The sequence below is a fragment of the Melanostigma gelatinosum genome (assembly GCF_949748355.1).
Source record: "Melanostigma gelatinosum genome assembly, chromosome: 15".
NCBI classification, from domain to species: Eukaryota; Metazoa; Chordata; class Actinopteri; order Perciformes; family Zoarcidae; genus Melanostigma; species Melanostigma gelatinosum.
Window position 1 is genome coordinate 25,604,713 of NC_136648.1, and position 5,539 is coordinate 25,610,251.

The 5,539-nt window shown below is 45.1% G+C and overlaps 1 protein-coding gene across 1 annotated transcript in view; it reads left to right on the top strand.

The window, feature by feature from the left end:
- Positions 1–1,030, top strand: part of LOC306789535 (ADAMTS-like protein 2) — a gene marked incomplete at its 5' end in the record, with an annotated part of 33,585 nt that extends 32,555 nt beyond the window's left edge. The window contains one exon of the mRNA XM_079285522.1: positions 1–1,030. This exon is cut by the window's left edge and continues 510 nt beyond it.
- Between the last annotated feature and the right edge of the window lie 4,509 nt (positions 1,031–5,539).

Below are 5,539 nucleotides of genomic sequence, written 5' to 3' on the forward strand. Positions count from 1 at the left end.
TCCGTGTGTTGGCTGTAGTACCAGCACCAAACCCAGCATGCAGGTCTGTGCACGGGGCAGCAGCAAACCATGGATTTCAGCCCCCTAGAGAAATCCATGTCGGTTTAAGTGTACGCTATATTAGAATGTTTCCGCTGGGTTCCCTTGAGTCAGCTGAAGAATACATGTTTACAACGGGGACCTGAAGCCGTTCACTTTGCCAAAGCCACCAGACTATTGAAAAGTGGAATTACCGCCTCGCAATCTGATGACATTTTGCAGTTTACATCCACGTCTATCCAAAATGTCGTCACATGAACCTATTTGTATCCCGGGTTTGTGTCAAATCGTCTTAATTAGCATATGAATTCTTGGGTTATGGCCATAAATGTGTTTTGTGAAGTCTAATCCTTGAGTCCAGAGACAGAAGGACAGACAACCCCAAAACATAACTCCAAAAGAATCTCAAGCATCCCGTTAATGTTCCACTGAAGCCAGTTCATCTGAGAGCTGAGTAGCTTTGTTGTTACTGTGGCAACAGACTGGACCAGGGACAAGAATGCAGCTGAGCCACTTCAGACCCAGTAGTGTTCCTGGTGCCATGCTGACATGTAACCATGCTCTCCCAACTCCACTGTTGCTCCTTTCTCAACAAAGCTTGCTGCTCCTTCATTGTGACCTCCTGATCCCAGTCATGGCTCCATGTTGCCTACACCTCCTCACAGAGCTTCCTTTAGGAGACGCACACATCCTCATGCAACGTCACATCACATATGCAGATGTCTGCCCAACACCTGGAAACACTTCAATGTGGAAAAAAGACCTAACAATGGTACGAATCTGTGATGCTGCTGCAGACATGTCAGATGTGACAGCTCGACAAGGGACTCGATGAACGTCCATCATGTCCTGAGAACAGACACCGAACTCTCAGCTCTCAGACGCGCTGCATCACTGACCTGTTGTTACTGAGTCACAGAGCTGCTGCTCTTCTTCTCCCTGCTTCCTGTATCTCACATAAAGAATAAAAGAGCCGCTTGTGTTTGACGAGCATCTGTGTGTGACTCGTGATTGCTGCTCGTCTTGGTGACGCGTCAGCTGATCGTTTAAAGAACATGGAGGGAGACCTTTCAACGACAAGGTAAAGACCTGAAAACCAAGCTGAGGGGAAAGCTTCAATGCTTCAATGGTTGCCAGCGTAACCATGGGAACTCCAGCTGGGCTGTATGGGAACCAAACAGAGGAGGTGTAAGGTTCTCTCCTCTGAATGAAGGAGCATTAACACAGGGGAACTGTGGGTAATAATTAAGCTATCATCTGAAATATGACCTGCTTGAATGTGTACGTGAGTCATAATCCACCGCTGAGCTGTTTAGAATACTCTCCGTAACATGCACATTTAACATCGTCATGGTAACCAGAGATGGCTACTCACCTCAGCTGCTCTCAAGCAGAACCTTTGGATCTCTGTCAGAAGACCTCCAGGGTTCCATCAGGCGGAGATTCAGAGCATTAAGCCGTCACGAAAGGACCCCTGACCGCCCAGCAGCTCCCCACGGTGAGGACCTGATGCTCAAAGGTCTGCAGAGAAGGTGGTCCAGGTTCTATGTAAGACACTGGACTTATTACGCGTTCGTGGCTCCAAGTACAACTCCAGAGATCAACGCTCAATGTTTCTACACGTTTCTCACGGTTCATAAATGGCAGCTTGCTTTTATCATACGTGTCAACATTTCAATGCCGATGACAAGTCACAAAAGAGTGTGGTGTTAACGGTGTCCACGTTTATGATGAATGGCAAAAATACATTCTAATGCTAGTGGATCATGTTCTTGCAGTCATACGTACCAAGTTCATACCAATCAAAGCAACACGATGAAAAGAAGAAGTCAGATACTTGAGTTGAAGTATCTGCACAGCATCACGAGGTCTGACCTTCAAAGTGGTCCTGAAGTAGATGGACAGGGTTATTAGAGTTCATCTGACCTCATTATAACTGACATTATGAGGTGTTTAAGGCATCAGCGTGTACGTAGCGTTGTGCTGTTAGCTGCTCAAGGTGGACTCTAGTCTGAACTACTTTATATATAATTAGGTCGTTTTGTGGTTTCCAACCTAGGGGTTGGGCCCCTCCAAAGGGTCACCAGATAAATCTGAGTTATTGAGATTATTAATGAGAGAAAAAAGAAAATTTAACTTCTGATTCACAAATCGGTTTTCATTTTTGAACTTCTCTATAATATTTGCTCTTTTGTGAAATAAAAGAAGTTGATATTTGAGCTCTTTGGGCCTCACACAGCTAGTTAAATATAAGATGTGAGAAGGACCCAGGACAATGTATTTTTGGTGGAACTAACAACTCAGACATCTGAAAGATGAAAGGTCTTTGAACGTTGCATGATAAGTTACATGGTTTATTAAGTATAAGAAGGGAAGGGTGGTGGATGGGCCAAACAAACAGGACTGTAACCCAGGAGACCAAACATTAACACTGACTTTACGCTTGTTACATAATGGCATTATAGTTGTTATGTAACACTATTTAATAAAGGAGGAGGAGGAAGATGATCAGGGTGGGGAAAGATAATCACACTGGCGGGAAACCCACACGTGCAGGAAGTGAAGTTCTCTGAGCGGAGCGGGAGAGCTGAGTGTAAATATAAAACAGGAAACGTCTAAATGAATGTAACATACATGTGAAAACAAGGAGAAGTTAACTGAGGGAGCTTGTGGAGGAGTTACAGGTTTAGTCTACAACAATGTGCTGCTGAAGTCTGTTATATCAAGGAAATATGTCCCTATGAAATGTACTTGTGAAGTAATAGAATAGACATATACTGAAGTACAAATATCTTGGTTATCATGAACACACAACATGCAGTTTATTTCAGGTCAACCCACAGACACACTCAGCATCAGATATGTATCTGTGGCTGCTTGTTGACCAGTCCAGTAGAAATGAATTGGACAGACTTCATGAAATCTGACAGTATTATTGGATCGGAAATTGTTGGTTTTGGTCTTTCATCGGATTCGCTGACAATATGAAGAATGTAGAATAAGGGCAGGTTTTCTCTTTAAATATCTCCAAGAGTTACATTCTTACATTTAAATTGTGCGTAAAGCGCTCCATTGAGGCTCCTCCAGAGTTTCACTTTATCGGTTTGTTTCTCATTCATTGTCCTGGTGTCGCGTGCAGAAGCCATTGTTCCTCCGAGTCAGCATTCATTGACTAAAGACCTGCTTCACCATCTGTTTGGTTGATGTCACATGCATATCAGAAGTTGGACTTGCTGGGACATTTATGCTGTCCATAAAGCAAACACGTGTTGTCCATGTTGAATAAACAGTGCTGCTTCCGGTCTGTTTCAGATGCCTCTTCAGGCCGCTGCGTTGTTCCTAGCAGCGCAGTGTGTGCCGTGTGCAGGAGGGCGTGGCTTTCCCGAACGGCTCGGTGGTGTTCTCCTGCTACACCCGCCCTACACCTCCTCCTCCAGCAGCCCGCCGGTACACTGTCTACATCCAGCGCCTCCTACAGGCCGGTGGAGTCATTACAGGTACAGCTTTGCACTCTAAATGACCAGGAAGTCCATAATATTCAATATTGTAATGGATAACTTGCTTATGCTTCACCACCTTCACTCAAGAACTCATCAAAGGGTTAAGAGGGCATTGCGGTTGTACAAGTTAAGAAGCCATGAACGGTCCACAAAGTCACGGTTCGGTTCAATACCACACAATGGTGCCACGGTTAGGCTCGCACACTGATGGATTCATTTGTGTACAGGAAGCTGCAGCAAGTTTGATCTTCAACACATGGGCTGATGTGCTTCTGTGAAAGAAGGTCACACTCTATGATCTTTGGAGGAGGCCAGAGATCTGCTGCACTGCCGCTGCTTTCTGAGACGCTACATTAATGACATTGGCCTGTTGGTGTCCTTACAGTCAGGTAGCTCTGTGTCTGAAGAACACGGCTCTTCATCTCCTTCAGTAGTGAGGTAATGTGTCCTTACAGTCAGGTAGCTTTGTTTAGTCCGTGACGTTCGGCCGTCTGTTGTCAGATGACCAGCGGGTGTTTGGGACATTTGATTCTCTGTTTGGTCTTTTCTTTTCTTTAACAAAGCAGGAATGATGGTCTGGAGCAATGCGCTCGTGAATGCGTAGTGTCACGCAGCTCAATAGCATTCAGCATGTTACAGCCTGGTTTTCCACTCCAGAGTAGGTCTCATGTTTGCGGCTATAAATCGGCGTGGTGATTTCTTTAGCCCTGTTTGAATCAGTAGGGCGTAGCCAGCAGCAGTAGGGAGTTTGTAGCGCATGTGCTGCTGTTGGTTTTTCTGCTAAGCTAGTTTAGCACACACACACACACACACACACGGCCAGCTGCTCTAAAGAATTAGGGATCAAATCTAAATTCAGTCATCAGTTCAAAAGTGGACATAAAGCTGCTGTTATAATTTTCATAATAATCTGACCAGCGCTGGAAGTCCGCGGGCTGGTGAAGCACTGGGTCTCACCTGTGTATCGGCAGCAACAGAAGATGTGCTGATCCGGTGGGGAGTCTCCTGGAGCTGCATCGTGCTCGACTCCCGGCAACGGTGTGAGAGCTTTATCTAATCACCATGTTTGTTCCTTGGATTCAATGCTACCTCTCATGTTGGACCAAGGACAGACTGGATGCTGCAGTGACTCACTTTGGCCTCTACAGGTACTCGTGATTCTACCACACAGGGCTGATTAGCAGCTCATTCAGGAGAAGTCTCTGCAGCACAGAACAGGGACGTCTTCACAACGTCTACGTTGTGACAGTATTTATGTTTGTGTCACGTTCTGGCCAGATGTTACACATTGAGTCTTCAAACATTGGACACTGAGAGGCACCAGACAAACAGATGACAGCTCCACCTACAGTCCGATCACATGACACCGAGTCAGAATAAAGCCAGAGTTGCCTTGAAGCCTCAGGTTCTGTACGAATATTAACTGTGACCAACATCACTAGGATTGTCTCATGATATCGCTCAGAATAAATCCACGGGCCAAATTAATCAAACTTTCATGAAACAAATAAAGTATTTTCTTTGAAATGAAATGTGTGAGATTGTTAAATAGAGTTGAGTTCTGCATCTTGTTCTGTGCGTTGCCTGTTCATGGCTAACTCTATGGTTACTCTCTGAGTCATGTTGGTGCTCACTGTGCAGACTTTAAGCATCTTGAACCAGTTCAACAGTCCCACTGCTCTGTGCTGACAGTGTGCAGCATGTGGCTTTAAAGCTCTACTTCAGTGTGAACCTGTTGGTCTGGACTCATGATGGAAGCCCTCCAACATGGACTCAGCAGTGATCGCTCCAACATGGACTCAGCAGTGATCGCTCGGTATCGATCCACGGTTACCTCTCGACTCGTGTCCAGAATGTGATTTTGTATCAATTGTAGTTAAAGATGTTTCCATATCTCACCAGTGAAGATGTTCTTTGTTGATATGAACATTAACATGTGACTGCAGAAAAGAATCCACATCTGTGATTAAGTTAGTCAATTTATACAACTTAGATACTCA